The sequence below is a fragment of the Phascolarctos cinereus genome, unplaced genomic scaffold (genome assembly GCF_003287225.1).
Source record: "Phascolarctos cinereus isolate Bilbo 61053 unplaced genomic scaffold, phaCin_HiC Scaffold_4;HRSCAF=312, whole genome shotgun sequence".
In the NCBI taxonomy this organism is placed as follows: Eukaryota; Metazoa; Chordata; class Mammalia; order Diprotodontia; family Phascolarctidae; genus Phascolarctos; species Phascolarctos cinereus.
Genome location: NW_027555847.1, coordinates 466396178 through 466409237, shown reverse-complemented (window position 1 = coordinate 466409237; position 13060 = coordinate 466396178). Strand labels below are relative to the sequence as shown.

The 13060-nt window shown below is 37.5% G+C and overlaps 1 protein-coding gene across 2 annotated transcripts in view; it reads right to left on the bottom strand.

The window, feature by feature from the left end:
* The window catches only part of ARMC1 (armadillo repeat containing 1), a 98552-nt gene that overhangs the window by 67886 nt on the left and 17606 nt on the right, over positions 1 to 13060 (bottom strand). The gene's annotated exons all lie outside the window — the stretch shown is intronic.

The following is a 13060-nucleotide window of genomic DNA, read 5'->3' as shown; positions in this document are numbered from 1 at the left end:
TCAACCAGCTCATCATTTCTTATATCACAGTAGTATTCCATCATAATCATATACCAAAATTTATTTAGCCATTCTCCAGTTGAAGAGCACCTACCATTTTAGCCTGTCTGATAGGTATAAGATGGTATCTCAAAGCTATTTTCATTTGCATTTCTCCAGTCAATAATGATTTGTAGCACGTATATAATTTTTTTTCAACAAAAAACTGCCTGTTCATGTCCTTTGATAAATATCAATTAAGGAATGATTTGTATTCTTATATATTTGACAAAGTACTTTACATATTTGAGAAATGAGACCTTTATCTCAGAGATTGTCTATGAAAGTTTTTCCCCAGTTTTCTACTTTCTTTCTAATCATGTCTATATTGTTTTTATCTGTATAAGAACTTTTTAATTTAACATAATCAAAATTATCCATTTTGCACCTCACAATACTATCTCTTGTGTCTTCATATATTATTCTCCTATCCATTAGTCTGATAGATAATATGTTCATTGTTCTTCTATTTTCCTGTGATATCTCCCTTTATATATAGGTCATGTATCCATTTTGTCTTTATCTAGGTGTGTTGTTTAAAATACTGGTCTATACCTAATTTCTGCCAAACTGCTTCCCAGCTTTCCAAACAATTTTTACCAAATAATGAATTCTTATCCCAAAAACTTAAATTTTTACATTTGTCAAACACAAGGTTGCTATAGTCCTTCACTACTGTGCACTGTATGTCTATTCAGTTCCACTGATCAACTTTTCTATTTCTTAACCAGTACCAGATAGTTTTGATGTTTACTGCCTTAGTTTAAGATCTGGTATTGCTGAATCTCCTTCCTTTACATTTTTTTTTATTAGTATCTTTGAAATTCTTGAACTTTTTTTCTTCCAAATGAATTTTGTTATTGTTTTCTAATTCAGTGAAATATTTTTAAGTAATCTAATTGAGTGAAATATTTTTAAGTAATTTAATTGAATAAATAATTAGGTAGAATTGTCATTTTTACTATATTGGCTTTGCATACCCATGAACAATTAGTATTTCTTCAATTATTTAATCTGACTTTATTTGCATAAAGTATTTTATAATTATGAAAAAAAAAGAAAGTAGGAAGAAAGGGTTGGAACTTGCTATTTCACATAACTGGGGTATGTGAGATTATACAAACAGCTGACTTTTAAAAAAAGTCACACAGGAAAATTGAGCACTGTGTTAAATATTTAGCTTCCACTGAAGAAGATTTAAGCTATCAAGTACATATAAAGTGAAAGGCAACTTCTTTTTAAGGCCCAAGTCTGGTTTTACCTTCTCTTAAACAAAGTGCAACCAACAAAACCTTACTAAATGCTTTCTCATTCCTTCATAAAGGAATTTATCCCCTTTATCTATCCCAAGTGACTCCCCTTCCCTCTTCAATGAGTTCAACAAATGGCCTACAAGTTTTCTCTCCTCCCCAACTTCTGCTCTCATACAAAGGGAATTCAACATACATACTAACTCTCCCTCAAACACTACTAATTTCCTTAACCACTTCCACTCTGCATGACCTATTCTTCCACCCCACTTCAGCCACATACGAAAAGGGTCATGCTCTTCATCTTTCTATCACCTACAAAATGTACCAATTCCACACTCAACAACTTCAAAATTCACTTATCCTGGGGGCAGCTAGGGGTCACAGTGTATAGAGCACTGGCTCTGGATTCAGGAGGACCTGAATTCAAATCTGGCCTAAGACACATAACACTTACTAGCTGTGTGACCCTGGGCAAGTCACTTAACCTCATTGCCTAGCCAAAAAAAAAAATTCACTTATCCTACCATAATCTATTGGCTTTCCACCCCTCTGTCTTACCTGACCAGACTCTTGTCCTCACCATGATCTCCAATCCCTTGATCTCTCAATTCTCTCACAGGCCATCTCCCCTGCACTAGCAACTTTCTCCTCTTTCTGAGGAGACCTTTTAGTCCCTTGATGAACCAATTCAACTCTACAATTAAGTCCTTAGCCTTCCTATCATTTCACCAAAGCTCTGCCAAGCCTCAGCCTTGAATAACTTCCCATCATCTGCTGCCTTCGCTCCTACACAGGATAAATTAAGGCAGAGAAAATCATAAAACTATTCTCATTAGGTCCACTACAAACTTATATAATCTCAACCAGGCCCTCACTGCTGCTAGGTAATCCTACTATACCTCCCTTTATCAACTTACTATCCCATTGTCCACAACTGCACTTCCAAACCTTTTCATCCCTCCTCAAACTTCCCATAGCTCCTCTTACCCACCCATCTTTAACCTCCAGCCCCCTGAGCTAAGAATCTTACCTCATATTTTACAGAAAAAAATTGAAGCCATGAGCTCTCTCCTCACCTCTTCCTCATCCTCCTATCACTCAAATGTCTTCTGCCATTATTATCTCCTTCATTCCTATCTCAAGGATGAGGTGGCCTTACTCCGTACCAAGACTAACCTCTACCTGGTCAAGTGATTCCATTTCATCCTGTCTCCTCCAACAGATTTCCCTCTCTTTCATCCCTGTTCTAGCATATATTTTCAGTCTCTCCCTGTCTTCCCGATGCTTCCTTACTGCATACAAACATGCCAATGTCTCCCTTATCCTCAAAAAAAAAGAAAAAAAAATCACTCAACCCCAGCATCCCTGCTGTTGTCCTATATTTCTTCTGTCCTTTGTGGCTAAATTCCTGGAGACAAAGTCCTCCATTTTTCTGCTCTCACTCTCTTCTTTACCCCCTTACAATCTTGCTTGTGAACTCATCATTCCACCAAAACTGCTCTCTCCAAAGTTACTAATGATCTCTTAATTGTCAAATCCAATGGCCTTTTCTCAATCCTCATTTTCCTCAACCCTTCTGGAGCCTCTGACATTGTTGAAAACCCTCTCCTACTTAATATTCTCTTCTCTTCAGGTTTTCATGATAGCACTCTCTCCCAATTCTTGTCCTGTCAGACTCTCCTATCTCCTTTGCTGGGATCTTTATCCAGGTCACACTCTCTAACTGTAGATATTCTGTAGGTATTCTGTTCTGGGCCCTCTTCTCTTATGCTTCTCCACTACTTTAGTTGGTGATCCCATCAGCTTTCATGGATTTAATTACCATCTTTATACTGATGATTTTCAAATCTTCCTATCCTGCCCTATAACCTCTCTGCTGAACTCCCATTCTTGAACCTGCAAATTGCCTTTCAACTGTCGCAAAATGGATTCAGTAAATATCTTAAATTCAACATGTTTAAAACCAAGCTCTATCATCTTTCTCCCTAAAATCCACCAACCCCTTTTACCTTCCCTATTACCCTATTACCTTCCATCCTCCCAGTCCCTTGAGTTCACAACCTAGAAATCAGCCTTAACTCCTTACTCTCTTACCTTTCATATCCAATCCACTGCCAAGGCTTGTCAATTTCACCTTTTGCAACATCTCTCTAATATGCTGCTTTCTCTCTTCTGACACTGCCCTCACTTTGGTTCAAGATCTCATAATCTCATACCTAGACTCATGCCTGCTGTGGCTCAGACTGCTTCACGTGTCCCCCTCACTCCAATCCATTCTCCATTTAAGCCAAAATGATTTCCCTAAAGCAGTCCCCCTTGTCAATAAACTCCAGTAGCTTCCTATTGCCTCCAGCATCAAATGCAAATTCTTGTTTGGTGTTCAAAGTCCTTCACATCCTAGAGCACTCCCCAACTACTACCTTTCAAGTCTTCTTACACTTTAAGCTCTACCACATACTCTTCAATTCAGTGACAGTTGGCCTCCTTTACCGTTCAACAAACAAGACACTCTTTTCCTCTACTCTGTGTATTTTCTTTGACTATCCACCATGCCTGAAATGCTCTCCCTTCTCATCTCCGCCTACTGGCTTCCCTGGCTTCCTTCAAGCCCCAGCTAAAATCCCTTCTGCTACAAGAAGCCTCTCCCAAACCTTCTTAATTCTAGTGCCTTCCTCTTCTTATTTACTTCCTATTTCTTCCAGATTTAGTTTGTATATATTCATTGGTTTGTTGTCTTCTGTTCAACTGTAAGCTCCTTGAGGGCAGGGGGTGCCTTTTGCCTCTGTTTGTATCCCCAGCAATTAGCACAGTGCCTGACACATAGAAGGCACTTAATAAATGTTCACTGACTGTCAGACTATGCCCCAACTAGAAATAATTATCTCTCTCTTCCTATCATCCACAGCAATTTGTTTGCACCTCCCTCTTGCCTTTAGGACCATCTATTTAAATTATATTTATTCCTGCGTCAGTCTTATCTCTCCAATCACACTTAAGTAAGTTATTAGAGGTAAAGGGACCAAATTTTTGTAGTTCCAACAGTGAATGTCCTGCACCTGCTATGCTTTCCTATTGGTGGTTTTATTTTTAATTAGGACCTGTAATTTCCCTGAATAATACCAAGTATGGAAACTCCTTCCATTGAGGCCAATCAACAACTCAATTTTAACTTATAGTCTTACAAGAGTTGCCTGGGACAATGAAACTTTAAGTGATTTGTCGAGTCACACAACTAGTACGTGTTAGAAATACGACTTGAACTCATGTCTTCCTGACTCCAAGGCTGGCCTTCTACCCACTTTACCATATATAACTCTTAAAAGAGCTTAAACACTTATTTTTTTACAGCATTTTTAAAAAGTCTTATTCCCCAAAACTGGCAGCCCAGGTCTCAATCCTAACCAAAATAAAACTAAATTCAAATACAAAATATACTTCCAGCTTAGAAATAGTTACCAGAGGGGGAAACTAGGTGGTGCAGTGAATAGAGCACTGGCCCTAAAGTCAGGAGGACCTGAGTTCAGATCCAGCCTCAGACCAAACACTTGACACTAATTGTGTGACCCTGGGCAAGTCACTTCACCCCAACTGCCTAACCAAAAAAAAAAAAAAGAAAAAGAAATAGTTACCAGAATATAACAATTTTATGCAAGATGAATAAAAAGTGCTGTTGCTAAATCATTTCAGTCGTGTCCAATTCTTCAGTCATGTTCAAAATCTACTTGGGGTTTTCTTATAGCACAATATTTTGATATAGTACAATAAAATGATAATAAGATAATGGAGTAGTTTGTCATTTCCTCCAGCTCATTTTATAGAGGAGGAAATTGAGACAAACAGGGTTAAGTGACTTGCATAAGGTCACACAGCTAGTAAGTATCTGAGCACAAATTTGAACTCAGGGAAGATGAGTCTTCCTGACTCCAAGTAACAAAGTAGTCAACCAGTAATCATTTATTAAGCACCTTCTACGTGCCAAAAACTATGCTAAGCAAAAGAAGCTTAAAATCTAAAGGGAGTAAAAACAAGTATGTACAAAACAGCTATATACAGGATAATTAGGGAATAAATAAGAGGGAAGGCAACAGAATTAAGAGGGGTTGGCAAAAACTTCCTGTAGGAGATGGGATCTTAGCTGGGACTTGAAGGAAGAGAAGGAAGCCAGTAAGCGATGAGGAAGGAGAACATTCCATGCATTAGAGACAGCCAGAGAAAATGCACAGAGGCCAGGGATACAGTGTGTCTTGTTTTGTCAAACAGCCAGGAGACCAGTGTCACTGGACAGAAAAATACGTGGTAGGGAATAAAAGGCAGGAGAAGCCTAGTTTATAAGGTCTTTGAACACCAGACAAAAGATTCTGTATTTGATGATGAAGGCAATAAGGAGCCAGAGGAGTTTACTGAGTAGGAAGAATGACATGGTAGAGTCTGTACTTTAGAAAAAATCAGTCTGGTACCTGAATGGAGGACGTAATGGAGTAGGGGGAGACTTGAGGCAGTAAGACCCACCAGCAGGCTGTTGCAATAGTCTAGGCATGAAGTGATAAGGGTCTGCACTAGAGTGGTAAAAATGTCAAAGGAGTAAAGGGAGCACATTTGAGAGATGTTGCAAAAGTTAAATCCACAGGCATTAGCAAGAGACTGACTATGGGAAGGGAGGGGGGATAAGAGATAGTAAGGAGTCAAGGATGACTCCTACGTTGTGAGCCTGAAGGATGGAGGATTTTTGCCCTCTATCACAATAGGCAAGGCTGCATGGAGGGGAGTGACAGGGTTAAGAGGGAAAGATGAGTTCCATTTTGGGCATATGAAGTTTAAGATGTATACTGAACATCCAATTCAAGACATCTGAAGGGCAAGTTGGAAATGCAAGATTGGAGGTCAAAAGAGAGACTGGGGCAGAATAGATAGATAAGTACAGCAAAAGTTGTGTTATCTAATATTTACCAATGCAAAAACTTGAAAACTGAAAATTCTGCTGTCTCAAGACAAATTAAACAATCTCACTAATCTTACAGCCTAGAAGCTCTACAACAGAGGGTGCCCTGGGATGGAAAATTCATTTTAATTAACAAACACTTCTTGTGCACTTGCTCTATTTAAAGAAGTGTACCAGCTGCTGGGGCTGAGAGTGGAAGAAGTGTTACAATGAATACATAGTCCCTTTCCCTTTTAGAATGAGAAATAATTACAAGTAAAATGACTTAAGAACAGTTATGAAACAACTTATCAACAAGTACACAGTAATATAAATGGAATAAACAAACCGAACATTGTAAATAAAGGTTAAGATAAAACATGTGCCATAAAGTGAAAACTAATTTTACTATAGCCAATGATAAGTTCTCTCAAAGTTACTGTTACACCCTCATAAGGTTTAAATAGAATTTTTACAGTTTTATAACAAGAATGTTCTTAATTCTTCTATTTTAGTCCATTTTTAATCTTTCCTGGCTTCTCTGCATCATTTAACACTACTGACTACCTGTGGAGGCTCCACCTAAACACTCTCTCCTTCCTGGTTTTCTATGACCCTATTCTCTACCGGTTTTCTGACAAGTCTGAGCAATCCTTTTTAGTCTCCATTGTTCAAACATCATCCTTAGCCCACTCATTATATATGGGTGTACCTCAAGACTACCCAGGAGTGAAGCCAAGATGGCAGAAAAAAGGCAGAGACTTGCTTGAGCTCTCCCCAAAACCCTTCAGCACACCTTTAAATAATGCCCTAAAAAAAATTCTGAAGCAGCAGAACCCACAAAAAGACAGGGTGAAATACTTTTCCAGCCAAAGACAACTTAGAAGATCAGCAACAGCCAGAAAGAAACAATTCAAGTATCATGAAGCCACTGTCAGGATAACACAAGATTTAGCAGCTTCTACATTAAAGGATCAGAGGGCTTGGAATATGACATTCTGGAAGGCAAAGGAGCTAGGACTACAACTAACAATCACCTACCCAGAAAAACTGAGAATAATCCTTCAGGGGAAAAAAATGGTTATTCAATGAAATACGGGACTTTCGAGCATTCCTGATAAAAAGACCAAAGCTGAATAGAAAATTTTACTTTCAAATACAAGACTCAAGAGAAGCATAAAAAGTTAAACAGGAAAGGGAAATCATAAGGGACTTAAGGTTAAACTGTTTATATTCCTACACAGGAAGATGATACTTGTAACTCATAAGAACTTTCTCATTATTCGGGCAGTTAGAAGGAGTATCTATAGACAGAGGGCACAAGTATGAATTGAATATAAAGAAATGATATCTTAAAAAAAATGAAATTAAGGGGTGAGAAAGAAGAATGCACTAGGAGAAAAGGAAAGATCAAATGGGGTATATTATATCACATAAAAGAGGAAGGAAAAAGCTTTCACAAGCAGAGGGGGAGCTAGGAAAGGTGGTAGGGAATTCTTGAACCTTACTCTCATCAGAATTGTATCAAAGAGGGAATATATACACACTCAATTGGGTATGGAAGTCTATCTTACCCTACAGGACAGCAGGAGGGGAAGGGGATAAGAGAAGGGCAGGGTAATACAAGGGTGGACTGGGGAAAGCGGTAGTCAGGAGCAAAACACTTTAGAGGAGGGAGAGGATGAAAGGAGAGAATAGAATGAATAAACAGGGGTGAGGGGGTGAAATAGGATGGAGGGAAATACAGTTAGCAACCATAAATGTAAAAAAAAATTTTAAGTAAGTTTCTCTGATACTGACCTGATTTCTCAAATACACAGAGAACTGAGTGAAATTTGTAAAAATAAGAGCTATACCCCAATTGGTAAATGATCAAAAGATGAAGAGTCGGTTTTCAGATGCTACCTACAGCCATATGAAAAAATGTTCTAAATCACTACTGATTGGAGAAATGCAAAATAAAACAATTCCGAGGTACTACCTCACACCTATCATATTGGATAATAGGACAAAAAAGGAAAATGAAACTGTTGGAGGTTATGTGGGAAAATTGAGATATTTAATACATTGTTAGTGGAGTTGTGAACTGCTTCAACCATTATGTAGAACAATTTGGAACTATGCCCAAAGGACTTGTAAAACCATGCATATCCTTTGACCATAATAAATACCACTACTAGGTCTATATCCCAAAAGAGATAAAAAAACAAAAAGGAAAAGGACCTATATGCACAAAAATATTTATAGCAGGGGCAGCTAGGTGGTGCAGTAGATAGAGCACCAGCCCTGAAGTCAGGAGGACTTGAGTTCAAATCCAACCTCCAACCAAACATTTGACACTTACTAGCTGTGTGACCCTGGGCAAGTCACTTAACCCCAACTGCCTTAAAAAAATATTTATAGCAGCTCTTTTCTTGTGGCAAAGAATTGGAAATTGAGGGATGCCTATCAATTGGGGAACAGCTGAACTAGTGGTATACAACTGTGATGGTGATTCTATTGTGCTGTAAGAAATAATAAGCAGGATGCTCTTAGAAAAACCTGTAAAGACTTACGTGAACTGATTCAAAGTGAAATGAGAACCAGGAGAACATCATACACAGTAACAGCAATACTGTAAGATGATCAACTGTGAATGACTTAGCTATTCTCAGCAATACAATGATCCAAGACAACTATGAAAGACTTATGATGAAAAATGCAATCCATCCCCAGAGAAAGAACTGATGAAGTCTGAATGCTGATCAAAGCATACTTTTTAAAACCTTATTTTTCTTTTTTTTTTTGGGGGGGTCTATGCTTTCTTTTACAACATGACTAATATGGAAATATTTTTTGTATGACTATACATGTATAACATTAAATTGCTTGCCTTCTCAATGAGGGGGGTGAGAAGGAAGGGAGGGAATTTGAAAGTCAAAATTTTAAAAACAAATGTTAAAACTGTTTTTACATGTAATTAGGGAAAAATAAAATATTAAATGAATAATTTTTAATAAAGAGTCTGCCTTAGGCCAACCCCACATATTAACTCCCTGGTTTCTGCTGAGGGCATTACCATTCTTCTACTCAGCATGTTGTCCCTAACTCCTCCATCTTCCTAAGCCTTCTTACCCAATCAACTGTCAACTACAGTTGATTCCATCTCCACAATATATCTAGCATCCATAATTTTCTCTCTATTTACATAGCAGCCAACTCAGTTCAAGCCCTTATCTATCTGATGGACTGTTAAGAGTAACTTTCTAACTGGTTTCTCAGCCTCTAGGTTTTCCCCTCTTCAATTCATCTTCCATACAGCTACTGAACTGATATTCCTAAAGCACAGCTCTGATCATGTTATTCCATTATTCAGCGTCCCCCTATTGCCTCCAAGACAAAATATAAACACCTCTGTTTGAATCCTTTACAATATGGCTCTAATCTGCTTTTCCAGATTTACTGTATATTCACCCAGCTCTCCTCGGCTCAGATGTTCCCTCAAGTACTGTGTTTAGCTCTCAATAACACATTTTGGGAAGGATTTATAGAATCCATGGCTTCCTTGTAAGCTCAACTTAAGTACTACCTCCAACATGAAGCCTATCCTGATCTCCGCCAGCAAACTACTTTGTATATATTTTGAGTTTTAATGTTCATGTACGTGTTTTCTCCAACAGAAAGTAAACTCCTGCAGCATAAGTACTGCTTTGTTTTTTTCATCTTTGCATTGTTAGCACCTGACACAATCAATATCTGGCCACACAGGCAGCATTTAATAAATGTTTGTGAATTTCACTGAAGATCAATGACATGCTGGAAAGCATCCAGAGGAGGGCAACCAATATAGTGCAGCAACTCAAATTCATGCCATATGAATCAACATCAATGGAAGGAACTGAGTATATTTAGCAGAAAGAGACAGTAACTTCAGGGATCTGAAGGGCTGACACAAAGATGAGTTAGAGATGTTGTTCTCGGTTCTAGAGAAAACTGGCAGCAACAGATAGACATTGCAGAGGGTATGATTTAGACTGCCAAAGGAAAACTCTCACTCCCTGGAGGGCTCTGAGACACATAACTGACTCTTGGCTGTAGAAGCCAGACTGGAACAGAGAGCCTCTTGGGTTCCTTCTGTATGCTATACAAGAATGGCCCCAGCCCAGGTCAAAGGCAGGGGGCAAAAATGTGGTGAAGGATGAAAGCAGAGTCAGGAAACTAGGATAATAAATCAATAAAAAACCAAACTTCAGATTCAGAAAATACACAATTAAGAAGCAATTGGATTCACTCAGCAATTAGTGAATTAGCTTATTAACAGAGGGAGTAGGGACTTTTCAATGCAAAGCAAAGTTACAAGTAACACACACAGGAAAAATATTTCTTTCACTATGCTTAACATCACACATTAAAAACTGGTGACAAAGTTCTACCTTGCCCTATACCATATAAAAAAAGATGGTGAAAAATGAAATTCCGCTTAAATCATCTCAACAAGTATTTACTGAGGTGTGCTAGAAAGTCAGGGACTCTCTCATGGTAGTTGTACCCATACAAGAAAAATTCCTCCTTCTTATCTATACCCTTCTTCCAAAAGCTGTGCAAATTACTTAAAGACAAGACTATTTGTGTTCCAGACTAAAATGTGGTTAAAGTAAACTGACATCTAGCAGCAACAAGAAACAGGTTTGGAGACACAAAATTATAAAGAACCTACATATCTAGCAGCAACAAGAAACAGGTTTGGAGACACAAAATTATAAAGAACCTACATATCAAAGTGTTTCCAAAACACTAGATAACTAGATGTTTTGCACATTAAAACTTAATTTGTACTAGAAAACTAAACTGAAAGATTAGAATATTCAAATACAACGAACTACAATCGTTCTCATATTGAGGATGATATTAAATTAACAAATGCGACATACTGTCCTGACATAAGATTTTCCAAGTTGTCTTGGTATGGTCATGTGAAAATCCACTCAACAAGCAAAATTTTGGCTGGGGCAGTCAGTTTTGTAATTTTGTATGCATTTGTATACATTCTCTCCACAAGCAGAATATAAGACAGCTCTTCCAGGTAGATCTGCTCCATTTTCTCTGCTAACACCTGAGGTCTACCATTATCTTTAATCTTCCCTATTAAAATCTCTCCTAGATTTTGGGAAATCAGGGTAAAACGAGATAACATCAATAAAATGACATTCCATACAACCTGCTAACAAAAACTATTGTTCCAAAACTCTAGTATAAAAAAAGAGATGTTAAAAGCTTGTAAACTTTACCACTGCTAAAAGTCTGAGTAAAAATGCAAATTTGGCAAACTGAACAGCTATGAGATCAAAAATGTCAAATAAACTTTTTTATGTTCAACTTAATTTTTAAATTGTCAACATACATTCTTCTCCTTTGGCTTCTAAGATCATATACTTTCTTGGTTCTCCTACTTCTCTGATTTCTCCTTTTAACTCTTACTGATTCCTCACTGTCTTCTTGCTTCTCCCACAAAAAGAATACTCTCCATGGGTCTGCCCTAGCTCTTCTCTCTATACTCTGTCCCTTGGTTATTCCTTTCATTTTCATAAGGTCCATTATCACCCCTTATAGATACCTCCCTATCATCACTGCATCCCAACTCTAGTCCTATATTTCCAATATCCACCTGGATAAACCATCAGCAGACCAAAATTAAAACATCTAAAACCAAATTCATCATCTTCCCCATTTCCACCTTCCCAGAAAAGTTTTCTATTTTTATTAATGTCACCTGCTTCCCAGGCTCCAAAGCCCATACACTGGAGGAGTTAGCTTTAACTCTTGCCCTTCCTTACCCCACATATCTAAATCAGGTGTCAATATTGATTTCCATCTTCTGTACTTGACCTCTTTTTTTTTTCCCACTTCCAAGGCAACCACTCAAGTTCTTGTTCTCTGCAGAGTACTATAAGTTTCCCAATTGTCTTCCCAGTCCCAATCTACCTCTCCCTTCAATTCAGAATCTACACCACTTCACCCATCTATCGAAGTCCCTCCCTTCCTTTAAGGCCAAACTCAAATGACAATTTCTCCATGAAGTCTTCCTTAATGGCCTCCAAAGTGAAATTGATTTCCCCCTACCCAAATTTTCCCTAACACTTTTCCTAGATCTATTCTTTGTACTTACTCTGTGTATATCAGTTAATCTGAAGATTTGTCATTTCTTCCACAGCACTGTAATGAAAAAGCAGGGCCTGTGTCATATCCATCTTTATATTCATAAAGCCTAGCACTGTACCTTGGACCTAGGCATTTAAATAAGTCATTTGTTGACTTGAAATGCCATTTTCATTGTTTTAAATAAAAACTTCTCTGTCCATTGTCATTTTATTCAACATTGATTAAGCATCTACTATGTATAATACATTGTGCTAAGCAGTAAAAAATACAAATGAGACATAGTTCCTGACCTAAAGAACTTTATCATCTAATATTTGCCTAATAAAGTAGAGTCTCCTCTTTTAACTTTCTCATAGGACTTTGAAAAATGTCAACAATAAAAAAAAACAAGGAGAGAAGGCTGTTAAAAAGAAGGCAATCATAAATATTTATTAAAAGTAGCATTTAGGCAAGTTTAGAATTACAATATAGTTTCTGTTCTGCTGCAAAGAACATTTAACTTTATATGACCTTGCTATTAAGATTAAAGTATCAATCATTTTAAAAACTTGACCAAACCCTTCTCTCTCTATAAAAAGCTATGGTATTACATGCTAATTTTAGTGTCTTGGTCTGCTGTTGCTCTTTTTTAAACATACCAAGGTCAAGGGCATTATGATTTCACTAGCAGAAACTTCATAATTTGTCTGACTTTTATCAAAGCTTGAAAAAC